The 23143-nt window shown below is 40.5% G+C and overlaps 1 non-coding gene across 1 annotated transcript; it reads left to right on the forward strand.

Annotated features, from left to right (window-relative positions):
* The first annotated feature begins 22161 nt into the window (after positions 1-22161).
* LOC112738671 (small nucleolar RNA R71) lies at positions 22162-22268 on the forward strand. Its single transcript, XR_003169617.1, has one exon. It is a non-coding gene; the product is annotated as a small nucleolar RNA R71 (small nucleolar RNA).
* The last annotated feature ends 875 nt before the right edge of the window (positions 22269-23143 follow it).

Genomic DNA, 23143 nt, shown 5'->3' on the forward strand with positions numbered 1-23143 from the left:
TGAGTTTGACAACTCAAGAGTTACCAATTAATCAACCAAAGCCAAAAAGGAAAATTATAAATTATCTATATCATAAATAAAAGAAACAAATCATAGATCTGAAAATACCTCAAATTATATTAAATAAAATATCCAAATCTAACATGGAAAAGTTCATAAATTAAATTAGAAAAATAAATAAAATGAACATTGAACCTGTAATGAAGATAAGCAGTCCTAAAATTGAGAGAAATCCTAATCCTAATCCTAAAGCCTAAGAGAGAGGAGAGAACCTCTCTCTCTAAAAACTACATCTAAAGTATGAGAAGTGAATAATTGTCAACTTTTTTATGAATGGATGCATTCCCCCACTTTATAACCTCTAATCTGTGCTTTCTGTACTTGGATCTGGGCCAAAAAGGGTTTCAGAAATTGCTGGGAGCATTTTCTACAGTTTCTGGTATGTGGCGTCTGTCACGCGTCCGCGTGGGTCACGCGGTCGCGTCATCTGGGAGTTTTCCTTATCACGCCTTCGCTTCGGTCACGCGTACGCGTCATCTGCGTTCTGCTCAAGGCGCACGTCCGCGTCAGTCATGCATTCGCGTCACTACCTTTTCGCGCTAGGCATGCGGCCGCGTCGTCCATACGTTCGCATCGCTGCCAATTTCTTCAAAAACTCCATTTTGTGCTTTCCTTCCATTTTTGTATGTTTCCTTTCCATCTTTTAAATCATTCCTGCCTTAGGAGATCTGAAAATACTCAACACACAAATCACGGCATCGAATGGTAATAAAGGGTAATTAAAATAATTATTTTTAAAGCATAGGAAACATGTTTTTCACATATATCACATAATAAGGAAGGAAAAGTAAAACCTTGCAATTTCACATGAATAAGTGGGTGAAGAGTTGAATAAATCACTTAAATTGAGCACAAAATATATCATAAAATATGGGTTTATCAACCTCCCCACACTTAAACAATAGCATGTCCTCATGCTAAATCCAAGATAAAGAGTAAGGTAAGGTTAAAGTGGTGGAATCTCATGCAATGCAATCTATTCTAAATGCAACTACCTAAATGAATCATGCAATTCTAATTGTTATTCACTTGTATATAAAGCTTAGATGTAGTTAAATTAATTCATATTCTCAAGGAATCATATATGCATAGCCAAGCCTTAGATAATGTTAAAGCACTTTTACAATTGAGATGGGTCAAAATATTTCACAAACTTGCAAGACAATTAACAATTTAAGCAGAGATATATAGTGATGAGCTATTGAACCCTCACTGGATTTGGTGTTTACTCTTTAGTCACTCAGTGTTTATTGGGTTAATCACTCTGTTCTTTTTCTATCCTTACTTTCTATAACTTTGTTCTTCATCTAACCAATCAACAATTATAGAATACAGACATACAAAAATCATAAGGTCTTTGTCAAGGTTGTAATGGGGCCAAGGTAAAGGTAAGTGTATATGTATAAGGTTAAGTGAGCTAATAAGTGAATCCTTGATTAGTCTAAGATCTCACCTAACATACATATTTCATAAATCAAAGTTTCTTAACCTATTTGCCCAAATTTTCCTCTTTGTATTGCAAACTCATTAAATTTTAATTTTGTCCCATGTGCATTGATTCTTTTTATTTTGCAATTGGGGAATTTTTGTATCCCTTTTATTTAAATACTTGAAATTTTTTTTTGAATGCACATGGTAATTCAATTGTCTTGATTTCACATGAGCATGCTTCCCAAATTTTGTTTTTGCAACAACTCATTCTTTTTTTTTTAAATTCCTACTTTGTTTCTATCATCCCATGTTCCCATAAAATTCCCCACACTTAAACAATACATAAATTCTATCTTAAGCTAACCAAGGATTCAACTTGAGATTTTTATTTTGTTTTTCTGCTTAAGGCTAGTAATGTGGTTTATAGAGCAAGAGGGGATTAAAAAGCTCAAAGGGGGCTAGCAAGGGTGATGTAAAAGGTAGGCTGATTTGGAATAAGTGAGGAAAAATTCAAATGATGGCCTTAATCATCTACTGGTATGTATCTATATTCTATAATTGGACATATAGATTAAAACAAAGTAAAGAACGTCAGAATGAAAAAGAAGGGTAAAACACACAGGAATGAAATTTATGGTTTCAATGTAACCATACAATTAAGCTCAAAACTCACAGGCTGTGTGTTCTCTAGCTCAAAAATCATATATCAGTTATACATGTCATGCAAGTAAAAATTAAGAGTTTCCATTATTCTCAATGTAAATCTTAGGGTGGCCCTTAAAATCTTAGTGTTGTTCCTTGATGAAATGTTGTTAACTAACTAACATGTAATGCTATATATACAAGGTGTGTGGATTATTTTAATTTACTAAAGTTTCTGGTTTACTCCTTTTATTTTCAATTAAACCAAATTATCATATGCTAAAAGGGTAAACTATACTAATGAATCCACATATTCTATAACTAATAAGTTTAGAATTGCAAACTAAACTAAATGGCTAAAATATGAACTAAAGTGCAAAATACGGAAACAAAGTAAAAATATTGCAAAAGAACAATGTATAAGTACTGAAAAATAAAAATAAAAATAAAGATAAAAATACAGAAAAATAACAAAATAAGATAAAAGAGTCTGAAGTAGTTCACCAAAAAAATACACTAGGGATGGCGACCTCCCCACACTTAAAATAAAGCATCGTCCTCGATGCTCGCTCAAGCTGGGTGTGAAGGAGTTTCATCACTAGAAGGATGGGCTACTGGAGTCTCTGAGGTGGCCTGAGGATCTGCAGACTGGATAAGTGTAGGAGGATCTGTCTGCTGCAGTAGAGGTGCTGACTGGAGAGCGATCTCTGGGTCTGCGGCCTGAATCTGGTGTGGCTCCTCCTGCTGTGATGCGGCCTGCTCTGGTCCTGCCTGCTCAGCCTCTCTCTGTGCATGTGTCTCATCCTCATGATCATCTGCCTCCTCCTCAGATGGCTCTGATGGTGTGTCAGGCTCGGAGGGGATGTCGCCGCCAGGTCGGATCATCAACTTGAGGTGCTCATAGAGTCACTTGTTGCAACGCTCAGATCTCTCATATCGCCGTCGGTTGCGGTGCTCCATCTGGTCCAGCTGCTAAAATAAGCGGTGCACGAGGTGATAAATGGGCTCTGAGGCAGGTGGAGGTGTAGTGGGTGGGGTTGGTGCATCAGTAGAAGAAGAAGGGGCAGCTGATGGTGTGGCTGTCTCATCAGAAGCGGTGAGGAATGGAGGTCTGTTGCCTAAAGCCTCAAACTTCCTGCTTTGAGGGATAATCTTCTTACAGTCTGCAGCAGGTGGCTTCTCATCAGCCAACTCCCAAGGCACATCAGCTCGACGGCCGAGTTGGGTAATCAGATATGGGAAAAGGGAGAGTGCCTCTGACATGGACCCTGGCCATGTAATAATGGATAAATCGTGGAAGATACAGGTCCTTACCCTACATCACACACCAGAGGAGGGTGATCATAGGAGCAGGCAGCTCCGTCTCATGAGTGCTCGGCATAACAAAGTTGCTCAGGATTTGGTGCCAGAGCCGAGCTTCATCATTCAGATACATCAGCTTGATTCCCTTAGGCATTGCTGTGTTCTTTCCCATGACCCATGGGACAGTAAGGTCAAGTGCTATCCTCTACTTGATAGCATCCCAGTCAAATCTCAGAAAGTGCATGTCCTCTTCAGCCTTTTGGTAACCATCAGGCTGATCTGATTTAGGTTGAAGCTGCAGAATATCCTCAATGGCTTCTTCAGTTACCAATATCTGTTTCCCTCGGAGGTGCACTGCATCCAGGGTAGTCTTGAAATAGTTGCAGTAAAACTCTCTGACCCAGGAAGCATTAACCTCTGTCAGGTTTCTCTCTAAGAAGAACCAGCCTCTTTGTTTTATTTGATCTGAGGTGTACTGCTGTAGTTCTTTTGGAATTTTTAGAGTTCTCTCCAGGTACAGGTTCCTGGAGGTGGCAAACATTGGATACTTCAGCTCACAGTATTTGTTTGCAAATTTTACCGGATCATTGGCAGTGAAGAGCTGGTCAGCCTTCTCTTGCGGGGTAAAGTGCTTTTCCTGCCAGAAGTCATCATGCATAATGTCCAAGATAGACATAGAGGATTCACCTCGTTTCCTTTTACCAGTGGTTGCCTTTCCTTTTCCTTTTTGTTGAGGGTCAGACATCCTGGTAGGCGTATGAATGAAGGTAGGGATCAGAGAGATGGCGGTGGTGAAGTGGCGGTGCTGGGAGGGGGCACGGTGGCGCTGTGGCGGAACAGGGCGGTTGGCGCGGCGGTGGGCGGCTGTTCGGTGGTAGGGGGTTCGGATAGGGTTTAATGGTGGAGGGGTAGGTGGGTAAGAACAAAGGGGGTGAGGGTGGTGGTGGGGAGGCGGCGCTGGTGGCGGGGCGGTCGTGGCTGGTCGCGGTGGGGGCAGTGGCGGAAGGGAGAGAAGAGAAGGGAAGAGAAGGAGGGGAGAAGAAAGAAGGAGGGGGGTGCGCGTCGCGGTGGGTCGGGTGGTTGGGGGTGGTGTAGTGGGCGGAGTGGTGGTTGGGAGTGGTGGTGTTTGGGTGGGGAGCAGAGAGGGAGCAGAGGGGAGGTTGGGGGGGAAGAGAAAGGGGGCGCGATGGGGTTAGGGTTTCGCGTGACTGGGGGTTAATGGATTTGAATCCACGCGAACGCGTGGAGCACGCGATTGCGTGGCTAGGGTGAAATGGGGTTGACGCGGTCGCGTGGTTGACACGATCGCATGGAATGGGTAAAAGATGAATGACGCGGTCGCGTGAGGCATGCGACCGCGTCGCTGAAAATTGTGCTAAACGCACAATTTCGGCGTCATTTCAGCGCAACTCTCTGTCTCCATTTAGGGTGCCATGCTATCCATGCGACGCGGACGCGTCGCTCACTCTTTCGCGTGGGATGGGTGTTTTGCAAGTGATGCGTTCGCGTCAAGGATGCGAACGCGTGGGCCGTTTTGTGCTAAACGCACACCAGCCGCACGATTCCAGCCCAAATTTCTGGGCATTAGATTTTTACGCCGATTTCCAGATCACGCGTTCGTGTGAGTGACGCGGACGCGTGGGTGGTATTTTTCGCGACTGACGCGAACGCGTTAGCGACGCGGTCGCGTCGCACGCTTTATTTTTTTTTGGTAATTATGCAGTATGCTATGCTGATACAAATGTTATGAATAATATTCAGGTTCAATAATATAACATAAAAACAAACAACATGAAATAAAATTGAAAAAGAAATGACCATACCATGGTGGGTTGTCTCCCACCTAGCACTTTTAGTTAAAGTCCTTAAGTTGGACATTTGATGAGCTTCCTGTTATGATGGCTTATGCTTAAATTCATCCAGAAATCTCCACCAATGTTTGGAATGCCGATAGCCTCCGGGGTCCCAAACTAGGCATGTAAAGCTTTTGAGCAGCTTCAAACAGATTCTCAGACTCCCGGGGTGACGAATGTCAGAATAGATTCCAGGATCCCAAACTTTGCTTTTAAACCCGCCGTTGTCTTGATCTATATTCTTCGATCCGGGCGGTTTAGAAATTGTATTCTCACCAAGATGACCAAACGTCTTCCGAGACCCATTTAATTGAACTTGATACCAATCCTTGCACTTCGAATCGAAGCGCGGAACCTTATTGAATCTTGCACACCAGCTCTGAGTACGAGCCATTTCCCTCTTACTCCTAAAGCCGCAGAGAGTACTAAGCTGGCCATCTATTTCAAGCAAACCATATTCAAGTAGAAAGGTAAAGATAAAGGTTAAGGATTGTACCCACTTGAAGCTTGTGTTAGGTGGTAATGGCCTTGGGATAGGTGTTTTCAGTGGTTTTGTAAGTTCTACTCCCTTGTATTCTTCTGTGAATTTCTCCACTTCTTTGCAAAATTTTTCAACTGCAACTACGTCCTGATCAAAATCTTCTATGTCTTCCTCGTCACTCAAGTCATACGTTGGAGGTTGAGAGAAACCTACCTCGACATCGTCTTCGTATTCACTTGGATAAAATTCTTTAGGCTCAAGGAGTTCAGTTGCGGATGTGAGTTCGTGATTAGGAGAGCTTAATTCATGATCATCATTGCCTATGGAATCAACTTCTTGGTCTGTTCCGTCCAATTTTTTACAAGGTATATGCTTTGGAGGTTGTGCACTGTCCTCTTTGGCATCAATTTCTAACTTCTCAGCAGAATCCTTTACAGTTCTCGATTCCCATGGAGGTTCAGCATCGCCTAAATCTTCAACCACTTCTTCCTCTACAACTATCATGGCTTCCTCCACTTGTTCCAATACAAAGCCATGCTTCTCATTGTCCACCGGAGTTTCTAGTGTTTTCCTCATGATACGCTCTTCTTTTGATTCTCCACATGCAGCCATGGGAGTGCTTTGAGCACTCAGATGTCGGGAAGCTATTATATGTACTACCTCAGTTAAGGCAGTAGTGAGTTCCAGTACACCCTTTTGCATCCTCGCTTGCCCTTGAAGAAGAACACGAAGTTTGTCATTCATTGGAGGTTGGGGTGGGTATAAGGGTCCATTGGTTGGGGAAGAGGGCTCAAAATTAGAATGTGGTGGTTCTTGGGAGTAATTGGATTGGAATTGTGGTGGATAAAGGTCATATGGTGGTGAATGGTGAAAAGGAGCTTGTGAGTGTAGTGGTTCAAAGCTACATTGAGAGGATGGTCTATAAGCATAGGGTGAGGCTTATTGGTAATTACAAGGGGGTCTACCATATCTATCAGCTTGGTATGCATTGTAGAGTGGTTCTTGCCTATGATATCTTGGAGGGTGTTGTTGCCTAAAGGATTGATCAAGTCCTCGTGGCTCCATCCATCTTTGATTGCTCTGACCTTGATGCATGTTCCTGCTATAGCTTTCATTCCCTTCAACAATATTAGAATCAAACTCAAAGCGAGAGGGGTGAGAATTCATAGTAGCTAGTTGAAATAAAAGGGAAAAACAAAAACAAATAAACAAATAAAAAGAAAAATATTTACAATAACCAATAATAAGGCACACGTTTGCAGTTCCCCGGGTCACAAGTGATTTATGATAAGAGATGTGTTGCAATGCCTAAGGGAATCAAGCTGATGTATCTGAATGATGAGGCTCGGCTCTGGCACCAGATCCTGAGCAACTTTGTTATGCCGAGCACTCATGAGACGGAGCTGCCTGCTGCTATGATCACCCTCCTCTGGTGTGTGATGGAGGGTAAGGACCTGTATCTTCCACGATTCATCTGGTATTAAATGGCCAGGGTCCATGTCAGAGGCACTCTCCCTTTCCCATATCTGATTACCCAGCTCGACCGTCAAGCTGACGTGCCTTGGGAGCTGGCTGATGAGAAGCCACCTGCTATAGACTGCAAGAAGATTATCCCTTATCGCAGGAAGTTTCAGGCTTTAGGCTACAGACCTCCATTCCTCACCGCTTCTGATGAGACAGCCACACCATCAGCTGCCCCTTCTTCTTCTACAACTGCACCAGTCCCACCCACTGCACCTCCACCTGCCTCAGAGCCTGTTTATCACCTCGTGCACCGCTTATTTCAGCAGCTGGACCAGATAGAGTGCCACAACCGACGGCGATATGAGAGATCTGAGCGTCGCAACAAGCGACGCTATGAGCACCTCAAGTTGATGATCCGATTTGGCGGCGACATCCCCTCAGAGCCTGACACACCATCAGAGCTATCTGAGGAGGAGGCAGACGAGCATGAGGATGAGACACATGCACAGAGAGAGGCTGAACAGGCAAGACCAAAGCAGGCTGCGTCACAGCAGGAGGAGCCACACCAGATTCAGGCCGAGACCCAGAGATCCCTCTCCAGTCAGCACCTCCACTGTAGTAGACAGATCCTCCTACACTTATCCAGTCTGCAGATCCTCAGGCCACCTCAGAGACTCCAGCAGCCCATCCTTCCAGTGTTGACACTCCTTCACACCCAGCTTGAGTGAGCATCGAGGACGATACTTTATTTTAAGTGTGGGGAGGTCGCCATCCCTGGTGTATTTTTTTGGTGAACCACTACAGACTCTTTTATCTTATTTTGTTATTTTCTGTATTTTAATCTTTATTTTTATTTTTATTTTTCAGTACTTATACATTGTTCTTTTGCTATATTTTTACTTTGTTTCCACATTTTGCACTTTAGTTCATATTTTAGCCATTTAGTTTAGTTTGCAATTCTAAACTTATTAGTTATAGAATATGTGGATTCATTAGTATAGTTTACCCTTTTAGCATATGATAATTTGGTTTAATTGAAAATAAAAGGAGTAAACCAGAAACTTTAGTAAATTAAAACAATCCACACACCTTGTATATATAGCATTACATGTTAGTTAGTTAACAACATTTCATCAATGAACAACACTAAGATTTTAAGGGCCACCCTAAGATTTACATTGAGAATAATGGGAACTCCTAATTTTTACTTGTATGACATGTATAACTGATATATGATTTTTGAGCTAGAGAACACACAGCCTGTGAGTTTTGAGCTTAATTGTATGGTTACATTCAAACCATAAATTTCATTCCTGTATGTTTTGCCCTTCTTTTTCATTCTGACGTTTTTTACTTTGTTTTAATCTATATGTCCAATTATAGAATATAAATACATACCAATAGATGATTGAGGCCATCATTTGAATTTTTCCTCACTTATCCCAAATCAGCCTACCTTTTACATCACCCTTGTTAGTCCCCTTTGAGCTTTTTAATCCCCTCTTGCTCTATAAACAACATTACTAGCCTTAAGCAGAAAAACAAAATAAAAATCCCAAGTTGAATCCTTAGTTAGCTTAAGATAGAATTTGTGTATTGTTTAAGTGTGGAGAATTTTATGGGAACATGGGATGATAGAAACAAAGTAGGAATTTAAAAAAAAAAGGAATGAGTTGTTGCAAAAACAAAATTTGGGAAGCATGCTCATGTGAAATCAAGACAATTGAATTACCATGTGCATTCAAAATTTTTTTTTCATGTATTTAAATAAAAGGGATAAAAAAATTCCCTAATTGTAAAATAAAAAAGAATCAATGCACATGGGACAAAATTAAAATTTAATGAGTTTGCAATACAAGGAGGAAAATTTGGGCAAATAGGTTAAGAAACTTTGATTTATAAAATATGTATGTTAGGTGAGATCTTAGACTAATCAAGGATTCACTTATTAGCTCACTTAACCTTATACATATACCCTTACCTTTACCTTGGCCCCATTACAACCTTGACAAAGACCTCATGATTTTTGTATGTCTGTATTCTATAATTGTTGATTGGTTAGATGAAGAACAAAGTTATAGAAAGTAAGGATAGAAAAAGAATAAAGTGATTAACCCAATAAACACTGAGTGACTAAAGAATAAACACCAAATTCAGTGAGGGTTCAATAGCTCATCACCATGTATCTCTGCTTAAATTGTTAACTGTCTTGCAAGTTTGTGAAATATTTTGACCCATCTCAATTGTAAAAGTGCTTTAACATTATCTAAGGTTTGGCTATGCATATATGATTACTTGAGAATATGAATTAATTTAACTACATGTAAGCTTTATATACAAGTGAATAACAATTAGAATTGCATGATTCATTTAGGTAGTTGCATTTAGAATAGATTGCATTGCATGAGATTCCACCACTTTAACCTTACCTTACTCTTTATCTTGGATTTAACATGAGGACATGCTATTGTTTAAGTGTGGGGTGGTTGATAAACCCATATTTTATGATATATTTTGTGCTCAATTAAAGTGATTTATTGAATCCTTCACCCACTTATTCATGTGAAATTGCATGGTTTTACTTTCCCTTCCTTATTATGTGATATATGTGAAAAACATGTTTCTTATGCTTTAAAAATAATTATTTTAATTACCCTTTATTACCATTCGATTCCGTGATTTGTGTGTTAAGTATTTTCAGATCTCCTAAGGCAGGAATGATTTAAAGGATGGAAAGGAAACATACAAAAATGGAAGGAAAGCACAAAATGGAGTTTTTGAAGAAATTGGCAGCGACGCGAATGCATGGACGACGCGGCCGCATGCCTAGCGTGAAAAGGCAGTGACGCGAACGCATGACTGACACGGACGCGCGCCTTGAGCAGAATGCAGATGACGCGTACGCGTGACCGAAGCTAACGCGTGATAAGGAAAACTCCCAGATGACGCGACCGCGTGACCCACGCGGACGCGTGACAGACGCTACGCACCAGAAACTGCAGAAAATGCTCCCAGGGATTTCTAAAACTCTTTTTGGCCCAGATCCAAGTACAGAAAGCACAGATTATAGGTTATAAAGTGGGAGAATGCATCCATTCATAAAAAAGTCAAAAATTATTCACTTTTCATACTTTAGATGTAGTTTTTAGAGAGAGAGGTTCTCTCCTCTCTCATAGGTCTTAGGATTAGGATTAGGATTTCTCTCAATTTTAGGACTGCTTATCTTCATTACAAGTTCAATGTTCATTTTCTTTATTTTTCCAATTTAATTTATGAACTTTTCCATGTTAGATTTGGATATTCTATTTAATATAATTTGAGGTATTTTCAGATCTATGATTTGTTTCTTTTATTTATGATATAAATAATTTAGAATTTTCCCTTTTGGCTTTGGTTGATTAATTGGTAACTCTTGAGTTGTCAAACTCATCGTGATTGATAATTGTTATCTTTGCTGATTAATTTAAATTCCTGTAACTCTAGTCTTTCCTTAGGAGTTGACTAGGACTTTAGGTGGTAAATTGATTCACCCACTCTTCCCCAAAAATCCCACCCACCTCACAATTCAAATTCAAACCCTTTCCCTCCCAAACCCAACCCCCCTCTCCACTCCTATATAAACCCCTCATTCCCCCTTCATTTCCACACATCATAAACACTTCTTTCCCCCTTTGGCCGAACCACTCACACCTATACATCTCCTCCATTTTCTTCTTCTTATACTCCCTTCTGTCTTCTTTTGCTCGAGGACGAGCAACCATTCTAAGTTTGGTGTGGGAAAAGCTAAAGCTTTTTATTTTTCCATAAACATCAATGGCACCAAAGGCCGGGGAAACCTCTATAAAGAGGAAAGGAAAGGCAATTGCTTCCACCTCTGAGTCATGGGAGATGGAGAGATTCATCTCAAAGGTGCATCAAGACCACTTCTATGAAGTTGTGAATAAAAAAAAGGCGATCCCCAAGGTTCCCTTTAAGCTCAAAAAGAGTGAATATCCGGAGATCTAACATGAGATTCGAAAAAGAGGTTGGGAAGTTCTCACCAACCCCATTCAACAAGTCAGAATCTTAATGGTTCAAGAGTTCTATGCTAATGCATGGGTCACCAAAAACCATGATCAAAGTGTGAACCCAAACCCAAAGAATTTTGCTTACAATGGTTCGGGAGAAATACTTAGATTTCAGTCCGAAAAATGTAAGGTTGGCATTCAACTTGCCAATGATGCAAAGAGATACATGCCCCTACGCTAGAAGGGTCAACTTTGATCAAAGGTTGGACCAAGTCCTTATGGACATTTGTATGGAAGGCGCTCAATGGAAGAGAGACACAAGAGGCAAGCCGGTTCAACTAAGAAGGCTTGACCTCAACGCTCAATCATTCCTACTAGCAACCGGTCTGAAGTTACTATAGACCGGGCTATCATGATCCATAGCATCATGAATAGAGAGGAAGTAGAAGTTCATGAGATTATATTCCTAGAACTCTACAAGGTGGCGGACAAGTCCTCTACTTTGGCAAGGTTAGCCTTCCCTCATCTCATTTGTCACCTCTGCAATTTAGCTGGAATTGACATAGAGGAAGACATCCTCATTGATGAGGACATGCCCATCACTAAGAAAAGGATGGAGCAAATAAGAGAGCCCACTCATGGACCTCAACAAGAGCATGAGGAGATTCCTCATCATGAAATCCCTGAGATACCTCAAGGGATGCACTTTCCTCCACAAAACTATTGGGAGCAAATTAACACTTCCCTAGGAGAATTAAGTTCCAACATGGGGCAACTAAGGATGGAGCACCAAGAGCATTCCATCCTTCTCCATGAAATTAGAGAAGACCAAAGAGCCATGAGGGAGGAGCAACAAAGGCAAGGAAGAGACATTGAGGAGCTCAAGCACTCCATAAGATCTTCAAGAGGAAGAAGTAGCCGCCATCACTAAGGTGGACCCGTTCTTTAATTTCCTTGTTCTTTACTTTCTATTTTTTGTTTCTTATGCTTTATGTTTTGTCTATGTTTGTGTCTTTATTACATGATCATTAGTGTCTAGTGTCTATGTCTTAAAGTTATGAATGTCCTATGAATCCATCACCTTTCTTAAATGAAAAATGTTTTTAATTGCAAAAGAACTAGAAATGCATGATTTCAAATTCTATCTTGAAAATGGTTTAATTATTTTGATGTGGTGACAATACTTTTTGTTTTCTTTAATCTCCTTGCTCTTATTTTTCTATTTTTCGAAAATTATGCTTTATGTTTTATTTATGTTTGTGTCTTTACTACATGATCACTAGTGTCTAAGTGTCTGTGGCTTAAAGCTATGAATATCCTATGAATCCTTCACCTTTCTTAAATGAGAAATGTCTTAATTGCAAAAGAAAAAGAGGTACATGAATTTTGAATTTTAAAATAGTTTAATTATTTTGATGTGGTGGCAATACTTTTTATTTTCTGAATGAATGCTTGAACAATGCATATTTTTGAATTTGTTGTTTATGAATATTAAAATTGTTGGCCCTTGAAAGAATAATGAAAAAGGAGAAATGTTATTGATAATCTAAAAAATCATAAAATTGATTCTTGAAGCAAGAAAAAGCAGTGAATACAAAGCTTGCGAAAAAAAGGGGCGAAAAAAAAGAAGAAAGAAAGAAAAAGAAAAAGCAAGCAGAAAAAGCCAGTAACCTTTTAAACCAAAAGGCAAGGGTAAAAAGGATCCAAGGCTTTGAGCATTAATGGATAGGAGGACCCAAAGGAATAAAATTCTAGCCTAAGCAGCTAAACCAAGTTGTCCCTAACCATGTGCTTGTGGCGTGAAGGTGTCAAGTGAAAAGCTTCAGACTGAGCGGTTAAAGTCGTGGTCCAAAGCAAAAAGAGTGTGCTTAAGAGCTCTGGACACCTCTAACTGGGGACTTTAGCAAAGCTGAGTCACAATCTGAAAAGGTTCACCCAGTTATGTGTCTGTGGCATTTATGTATCCGGTGGTAATATTGGAAGACAAAATGCTTAGGGTCACGACCAAGACTCATAAAGTAACTGTGTTTAAGAATCAACATACTGAACTAGGAGAATCAATAATACTATCTGAATTCTGAGTTCCTATAAATGCCAAACATTCTGAACTTCAAAGGATAAAGTGAGATGCCAAAACTGTTAAGAAGCAAAAAGCTAAGAGCCCCGCTCATCTAATTAAGACTGATCTTCATAGATGTTTTCGGAATTTATTGTATATTCTCTTCTTTCTATCCTACTTTGTTTTTAGTTGCTTGGGGACAAGCAACAATTTAAGTTTGGTGTTGTGATGAGCGGATAATTTATACGCTTTTTGGCACTGTTTTTAGGTAGTTTTTAGTATTATTTAGCTACTTTTTAGTATATAATTATTAGTTTTTAAATAAAAATCACATTTCTGGACTTTACTATGAGTTTGTGTGTTTTTCTGTGATTTCAGGTATTTTCTGGCTGAAATTGAGGGACCTGAGCAAAAATCTGATTTAGAGGCTGAAAAAGGACTGCAGATGCTATTGGATTCTAACCTCCCTGCACTCAAAGTGGATTTTCTAGAGGTACAGAAGCTCAATTGGCGCGCTCTCAATTGTATTGGAAAGTAGACATCCTGGGCTTTCCAGAAATATTTCATAGTCTATACTTTGCCCGTGATTTGATGGCCCAAACTGGTGTTCAAAGTCAGCTCAAAACATCTTGGCGTAAAATGCCCAAACTGGCACCAGAATTGGAGTTAAATGCCGGAACTGGCACCAAAGCTGGCGTTTAACTCCGGGAACAGCCCAAGCACGAAAAAGCTTCAAGGCTCAGCCCGAGCACACACCAAGTGGGCCCCGGAAGTGGATTTCTGCATTATTTACTTATTTTTGTAAACCCTAGGCTACTAGTTCATTATAAATAGGACCTTTTACTATTGTATTTTCATCTTTAGATAATTTTTGAGACTATCCTTGTATCACTTTTGATCTCTTGATCACGTTTGGGGGCTGGCCATTCGGCCATGCCTGGACCTTCATCACTTATATATTTTCAACAGTGGAGTTTCTACACCCCATAGATTAAGGTGTGGAGCTCTACTGTTCCTCATGAATTAATACAAAGCACTATTGTTCTTCTATTCAATTCAAGCTTATTCTTATTCTAAGATATTCACTCGCACTTCAACCTGATGAATGTGATGATCCGTGACACTCATCATCATTCTCACCTATGAACGCGTGCCTGACAACCACTTCTGTTCTATCTGCAATAGCTTGAGTGTGTATCTCTTAGCCTCCTAGTTCACGACGCATGGTTGCCTCTCTTGAAAACAGAGCCCTCTATTCTGTGAGATCAGAGTCTTTATGGTATAAGCTAGAATCAATTGGCAGCATTCTTGAGATCCGGAAAGTTTAAACCTTGTCTGTGGTATTCCGAGTAGGATCTGGGATGGGATGACTGTGACGAGCTTCAAACTCGCGAGTGTTGGGCGTAATGACAGACGCAAAAGGATCAATGGATCCTATTCCAACATGAGTAAGAACCGACAGATGATTAGCCCTACGTAACCCGTAGCCAGACCATTTTCACTAAGAGGACGAACGGTAGCCATTGACAACGGTGATCCCCCAACATACAGCTTGCCATGGAAGGAAGTACGCATGATTGGATAAAGGCCATAGGAAAGCAGAGGTTCAGAAGCAACAAGCATCTCCATACGCTTATCTGAAATCCTACTAATGAATTACATAACTATTTCTATCTTATTTTCTGTTTTAATTATATTTCAATTATCAAAACCTCAAAACTATTTGAACTCGCCTGACTGAGATTTACAAGGATGACCATAGCTTGCTTAAAGCCGACAATCTCCGTGGGATCGACCCTTACTCACGTAAGGTATTACTTGGACTACCCAGTGCACTTGCTGGTTAGTTGTGCGGAATTGCAAAAGTGTGATTGTAATTTCGTGCACCACATACTCTATTCTATCATAATGCTTGCTCTCTCCAATGGTATGATATATGTTCTTCCACTGATATAGATTGTAAGTGTACTCCCCATACTTGGCTTAACTCAGGAACAATCTGTCATATGACTCTTGAAAATTTGTTGATTGTTCCCTTTGCCCCTCAAGAACCTTTGTTTGGAATTCTTGTTGTTGAGCCATCATTTGTTGCTGCCAGTTCTCTTGTCGCTCCTCCATTTGGCGCTGCCAGTTCTCTCTTCCTTCTCTATCATTCATGTACTACTCCTGTTGTTGCAAATATAGCTCTTGCTGCCTTAAATACTGCTCTTGTGCTCTCGTGTTTTGTTGAGATATTTCCTCAAGAGCTCTTTGCAATTGGCTCATGTCTATAGCACCAGGAGCTTGCTCTTCCTCCACTTGTGGTCTTTTTCTTCTTGATACGCACAAAACTTGTCTCTCAACAAATTTTCTTCGGCAAGTGTACCGAATTTGTCGTCAAGTAAAAACTCACAATAGAGTGAGGTCGAATCCCACAGAGATTGATTGATCAAGCAACTTTAATTAGAGGAATGTTCTAGTTGAGCGAACCAGAATTTGATTTGAGATTTGCAGAAAATTAAATGGCGGAAGAGTAAATAGCAGAAACAGTAAATGCTAGAAATAAAGAGCTGAATGTAAATGGCGGAAAGTAAATTGCAGAATCTTAAACGGGAATGGGGTAATTGCTCATAAAAGTAAATGGTAGAAATTAAAGAGAATGGGTAAGATCAGAAATGGGGAGTTCATTGGGCTCAGGAGATGTTGCATTCTCCGGATCAAGTTCATTTTCATCTCGTCCTCAATCAATACATTTATTGATCTCCTTGGCAATCTTAAGTGATCGAATTCCAATTTCTTGGTAATTCAATCTCTCAAATCTTGATCAATAGCCAATTCCTTGGTCAATTGCTCATGAGAAGAGATAAAGTATGGTCACTGATTATACCACATGCATTTCCCAAATCAAGTGTTGGTAGGATTATAGTCACATATCCATCCAAACCCAATTTGGTCCAGCATAAGAAAGCATTTCTAGCATGATCTCTTCATTCCTCTTTCAAAGTTCAGAAGAGATCCAAGTATGAATAGCTTCTTTTCCAAGATAACTACCCAATTGGATGAAGATCGAAAGCTTTCTAGTAAAATCAAGAGAAAAGATAGAAGAAGGAGAATGAAAAATAATATTGATCCATCAAATTACAACAGAGCTCCCTAACCCAATGAAAGGGGTTTAGTTGTTCATAGCTCTGGAAAATGAAAACCACGATTGAGAATACTTGATGAAAGTAAAACTAGAAGTGCAGCGAAAGTAAAATACAGAGAGTAGTTCTATGCCAAAGGCTCCCTAAAGTTTCCAACTCATTCAATGCTACTCCTATATATAATGCTCTTCTCATCTTCTAGTTGGCTCTTCAAGTCTTGGGTATGGGCCTCTGAATCTTGAGTTTGAAGCAGTTATCCTTTTCATTGGGCTTAGGTTTGCTTGCAGAGAGAAAAGGTAAAGTAGGCAGAGACTTTGACTAAGGACGTTAGTGGTGTCAACGTTAAGTAAAAGTGTGGGTTCGAGAACGTTAGTGACAATCACCTTTTTCACTAACGTTCCTAACCCAAATATGATCACGTTGACTTCAACGTTAGTGGCACTAACGTGACCACTAACATTGCCTCTTGGTCCTTCGCACACGTTATTGGGACTTACCTTTCCCAATAACGTGGAGAGTCCCCCCTTGTCCCTTCGTTAGAGTCCACGTTAACTAGGTTAACGTGGCTTCTAACGTAGCAGTGCCAATTCTTCGAGAACGTTAGTGACACTTACCTTTGTCACTAACGTTCCAATATGCCCCTTTCCCACATTAGAGTCCACGTTAACTAGGTTAACATGGCTTCTAACATAGTAATGCTAGCCATCCCCAACGTTAGTGACAAAGGTGAGTGTCACTAACGTTGGCTCATCATCTCTTTATCCACGTTAGCTTCCACGTTAACTAAGTTAACGTGGGAGTTAACGTTGCTCATGGTGGTTCACCCCAACGTTAGTGATGAAGGTAAGTGTCACTAACGTTGGCTATCAATTGCTCTCTCCACGTTAGCTTCCACGTTAACTAAGTTAACGTGGGAGTTAACGTGGCTTATGGAGGCTTGGCCAACGTTAGTGACAAAGGTGAATGTCACTAACGTTGGCTTCTCTTTTGCTTCTTAACGTTAGAGTCCACATTAACTGAGTTAACGTGGCAACTAACGTGGCCAATTATGAGCTTGGTCCAACGTTAGTGACAAAGGAGAGTGTCACTAACGTTGGCCTTGTTATCTTCTTCCACGTTAGAGTTCACGTTAACTTAGTTAACGTGACTCTTAACGTGGGCTTATGATGGCTTCGAGGGCGTTATTGGCGATTACCTTTCTCATTAACTTTGCAAGTTAGCACCCATTCCATGTTAGAGGTCACGTTAGTGGGACTAACGTGACTGCTAACGTGGTTCTTCTTTGCTTCCTTTTTCCTGAAATCAAGCAACAAAGTGCATCAAAGTTCTAGTCCAAGTCATGAGTCATGCATCATCCAATTTGTCATATAATTCATGCAAAATTCTCATGAAATCATGTAAAGTGCACAATGTATGCTTGAATCAAGATGTAAGTGAATATCTACCCAAAACTAGCTTATTTTCTAAGAAAATGCATGAAACTACCTTAAAAACAATAAAGAAAAGGTCAGTGAAACTGGCCAAAATGCCCTGGTATCACAACACCATACTTAAAGCTTGCTTGTCCCTAAGCAAGTACTGGAACAAGAGAATGATGAATGGAATGCCAAGAGAAATGAGTCATTCTTGTCGAAGTCATGTTCCTGGTTTTATGGTGGTTTCATGCATAGCAACTTAGGTTCATTCCTTCACTAGCTTTCAGACCATTATCATGTTCTAGAATACTCACTTGATTGCATCCCATGAGACTTTTATTCATTGATCCTTTTGTTGTCAATTCAGGGCTTATTTGTGTTCTTAGGCTAAGTGCTTTGTAAGGGGGCAACTCTTTAGAATAAACTTTCAGCCAACACTCCCGAACCAGTTGGTTCAAGGTGCTAGGTGCTGAAGCACCCCTAAGGACTTACTTCCTCAAGTCTCTCCCCCATACATACACACCACAGGCACATGGTTTGTTTATTTTCTTTCCTTGAGGTCTTGGTGTCCAGCACCTCTTTGGGTTACTAAATGTTCTGTAGCAAAGATTGCTCTTGATAGTGGACTTTCAGTTGATAATCCTGGGTTAGTTAACCCAAGTTACCAGGTGATAAAGCACCCCTGAGAGCTTAGTAATCCAAGCAGATCCTTGGTACAGGAACACCACAGACACATCCCTCAAGACTCAAACCCTTGGTGCCTAGCCTCTTTTCTTGCTATTTTTCTTTTATTCTTCAACTTTGATTGTTCTTTCCCTTTTTCTTATTAGGATCTTGTTATTCAGTTAGTCTCATGGGGTGTGTTCAAGCATATGATTCATGACAGATAGTTGTCTTCCTACCTTGTGGTTGAACCAACTTAGCTAACTTATGACCACACCACAAACTCAGGAACTTACTCCATAGTATGAACTCCACTCTGGTCTTTTATAAAACACTCATTCTCTTTTCATTTGATTCAAAAGGACAAGTATATAATTAAGTAAGGAAATGATGCAGTAATGACATTCAGACTAGAAAACACAGCTCTAATCAACAAAAAGTTTAAAAGACAGAATTGAAAAAGGTTCAAACTAACATGGAAGCATGTTCTATTTCATACAAGATCTTCCTTATTTAAAGCATAGAAAAAAATGGACCAAAGAAGGAACTCCACCACCTTTTACTCATGTGGATGCCCATGCTCCCCTCCTTGTTTGTCCTTTTTGTGTCCCTCTTGAGTGCTTGTACTCCCACTCCCTTTGCTTTTTCCAATCAACTTCTTCCAGAAACCACCATCTTCCATCTTCTTCTTTAGTGTTTCCTTCTGCTGTTTCACCTTCCTTTCTTCTTGTTCTACAAAATCTTTTTGGACCTCATCATATGTGGGGATAGCATAGTGTAGATGATGCATATGACTAGACATGTAGTTCAACTTGGCTTGAGTGTTTACGTTGAACTCCTCCCTATGTAGTTGCCGTCCTTTATTAAGTACATTGAACTCATTGAATGCTTTCATCTGAGCTATTTGCCGCTGGTTGAGTTCTTGCAAGTGCTTATCTTGACGTTCTTGCCTCTCAGTAACTTGGTGGATGGCTTGAGTGAGTTGGGAGTAGTGTTCCTGTTGCTGCTCCATTTGTTGTTTCTGCCACTCCTCTTGTTGTGTCCGAACCTTCCTCGTTTAATTGTCCAATCAATTCCCTTCAATGCTCCTTTCCCTTTTCCTATAAAAATAAGGAAAATTAATATCATTGAGAAATTAAACTTTATGGCTAGAATAATAAAGAAAACGAACTAGATTGTTTATTCATGAACACCAACTAACTAACTAACTGTGTATCCTTATATGCACATTGGTGGCACCTTGGGTGACACCAAACTTAGTTTGTAACACTGTGATGAAAAAGTTTTGTTCAAGGCTCCAAGATTAGCATGCTCTGGTTTGCATTCATGCTCTCTCGGCATGCTTTGAACACCAAACCTATTCTTCACTATATACTGCCTAATAAGGATTTCACCAAGTATTTGTCAAGTTTGGGTTGGAATTCATGAATATTGACTTATTCACTATTTTCTAAAAGCATATAAAACATGGATTTCCTCCCATGGAGCGCTTCTTTAGCGTCACTAGCTTGACGGTTCTCCTTCATCAGGGAGGTTGATAATGCTTCAAGTCTTCTCCTCTGGCAGTAGACCTATATCCAGTGGTTGTATCAATGATCTCTACATGTTCCAAGGAGAGAACTCTGTTGATAGTGAAGACCTTAGGTAACTGAGATGGTACAGTGGGGAGATTAGGGGGGATATCTGGGAAGTAAGCTGAGATCACTTTATCCCCTGGAGAGAAATCCTTGGTAGGGATCTTTTTGTTCTTCCACCTCCTTGGTACCTTCTTCTTCGTTCCTTGTGATGTTGTATTACTCTTTGTGACCTCCTCCTCTAAGGAAATGTGGTTACTGGTCTCATATGATTCTGGTGGTTTGGGTTCCTCCTGATTTTCTTTGAGCTATGGCAATTGCTGTTTGCCTTGTTCATCAATCAAGGGAGTTCCCAGATGTGCTGGTTGTGCTTCAGTGCTTGTTTCTTCCTTCAGTATATCACTGTGATTCTTCCTTGGTTCCTTGTTCTCTTGATCTGTTTCTTGTGAGAGTTTGAAGACATTAAAGCTGAGTTGTTCATCATGGATCCTCAAGATTAGCTCCCCTCACTCTACATCTATGAGTGCTCTGGCTGTAGCTAGGAATGGTCTTCCCAATATGATTGGGTGAGTGTGACTCTCTTCCATGTCCAATATGACAAAGTCTGTTGAGAGGAAGTATTTCCCAACCTTTACCAACACATTTTCCACCACTCCTATTGCTTGCTTTTGAGTTTTATCAGCCAGCCTGATGACTACATCCGTGGGCATTATCTCATTGATTTGCAGCCTCTTCATAAGGGATAAGGGCATTAAGTTGATGCTTGCTCCCAAATCGCAGAGTCCCTTATCAAACATGGTTTCTCCGATGGCACAAGGGATGTAGAAACTCCCTGGGTCCTTTCTTTTTGTAGGCAACTCTGGTTGAATGAGGGCGCTGCACTCCTTGTTCATCACTATAGTTTGGCCTCCCTTGAGTGAGCTTTTCCTGGGAAGCAGTTCCTTCATATACTTGATGTATGCAGGCATTTGTTGGATGGTCTTGATGAATGGTATGTTTACATGCAGAGATGCAAACAAGTCAAGAAATTTTGAGTATATTCTCTTCTCCACAGCACCATTGAGTAGTTGGGGAAAGGGTGCGTAGAATCTCAGCAGCTCCTGTTGTGAGATTTTTGGTTCTTGGTGATCTTTTTCCTTCTTCTCTGCTGAGGTATCTCCAGGTTGTTCTGACGGCTTGTTTGGCTTGTCCTCAGTCTCCTTACCACTTATAGTGACCATCTTGCAATCTTCCCATCTTACTTTCTTTGTTTCACCTCTCGGATTTGTCTCTGTGTCACTTGGAAATTCATCTGTAGGTTTGGGAATCTGCTCAGAGAGATACCCCACTTGAGATTCCAACCTCTTGATGGTGTCTCCCTGGTTCTTAAAATTTGCTCGTACTTCCTCCTTGAACACCTTGTTGTCTTGAATCTCTTTGCATATGCCTTCAAGCAGGTTCTCAATCCTTGAGAGTCTGTCATCAGATGATGGTAGGTTGGGATTGGAGGTAGAAGGATGAGGAGTGTTATTTTGGTTTTGATATGGATGTGGAGAGGTGTTGTTATGGTGGTGTTGATATGTTCTCTGTGTGAATTGTTGGTGAGCTGCATTGTTGTTGGGGTTGTGACGTCTCTGATCTTGGCTTTGATCTTGTTGATTCCCCCACCCAAAGTTTGGGTGATTCCTCCAACCAGGGTTGTAGGTCTTGGAGTATGGGTCATGATTTTGTCTAGGTGAATTCTCAATGTAGTTGGCTTGCTCCTGTTCACTCTCTGCCTCTGCATTCACTCCCTCTTGGGTTGTTGATGAGGTGGTGATTGCAACTACTTGGTTCCTCTCCATCTTCTTGGTGAGGTCAGCTAATTGCTTGGTAATGAGCTTGTATTGTGCCAGCAGAGCATCTACATTGTTTAGCTCCATCACTCCTCTAGTGTTCCCTCTTTCGGAGGCATAGAAGTAGTCATTCTCTGCTACAGTTTCAATGACATCTATGGCCTCCTCAATGGTCTTCTTCTTGTTCAGAGATCCCCCGGATGAGTGGTCTACTGCTTTCTTTGATTCATAAGAAAGGCCTTCATAGAAAATGTGTAGCTGCACCCATTCATTGAACATATTTGGTGGACACCTCCTTGTTAGGTCCTTAAACCTCTCCCATGCTTCATATAGAGTCTCACCATCCTGCTGCCTGAAAGTTTGAACCTCAGCTCTCAGCCTGTTAATTCTTTGAGGAGGATAGAATCTAGCTAAAAATTTGTTCACCACATCTTCCCAGGTTGTCAAACTCTCCTTAGGGAAGGATTCCAGCCATTTAGATGCCTTATCCTTAAGTGAGAAAGGGAACAAAAGTAGTCTATAGGTGTCAGGATGAACACCATTAGACTTCATAGTATCGCATATCCTCAGGAAGGTGGTTAGATGTTGATTGGGGTCTTCTTGGACGCTCCTCCGAATGAACAGTTGTTCTGAACAAGGGTGATGAGTTGTGGTTTTAGTTCAAAGTTGTTGGCATGTATGGTTGGCTTTTGAATGCTACTCCCACAGTTTCCTGGGTTTGGGTTGATGTAGGAGCCTAGAACTCTTCTCTCTTGCCCAGCATGATTTGCTAGACCTTCTCTGCCATGGTTGTGAGCCTCTTCTTCATGAATGTTCTCTATATTCTCCTCCATGTCTAGTTCAAAGTACTCTTCCTCTTCCTCAGCACCCACTACTCTTTTTCCTCTTGTTTCCCTCCTTAATCTAAGGAAGGTCCTCTCAGGTTCAGAATCAAAGGAAGTTGAAGCCCCGCTTCTCCTCCCTGTCATACAATCAACAAAGTACAAGCAAGGAAACAGATCCAGAAAGTATTCTGTTAGAATTACTGTTAGTGTGAGTGATGCAATATATCAAACAGTTAGTGAACTGAATTGTAAATAACTAAAAAAAAGTAAACGCAAAAGTAGGGGGAAGGGAAGAAATTAACTAATACTGAAAGCGAATTAACTCAACAGAAATTTAAATCAAACAAAAGAAAAATGCTCAATCTAGTTATCCTCCAATTTAATCATTGTTGATTCAAAATCAATCCCCGACAACGGTGCCATAAACTTGAT

The sequence above is a fragment of the Arachis hypogaea genome, chromosome 13 (assembly GCF_003086295.3).
Source record: "Arachis hypogaea cultivar Tifrunner chromosome 13, arahy.Tifrunner.gnm2.J5K5, whole genome shotgun sequence".
NCBI lineage: Eukaryota > Viridiplantae > Streptophyta > Magnoliopsida > Fabales > Fabaceae > Arachis > Arachis hypogaea.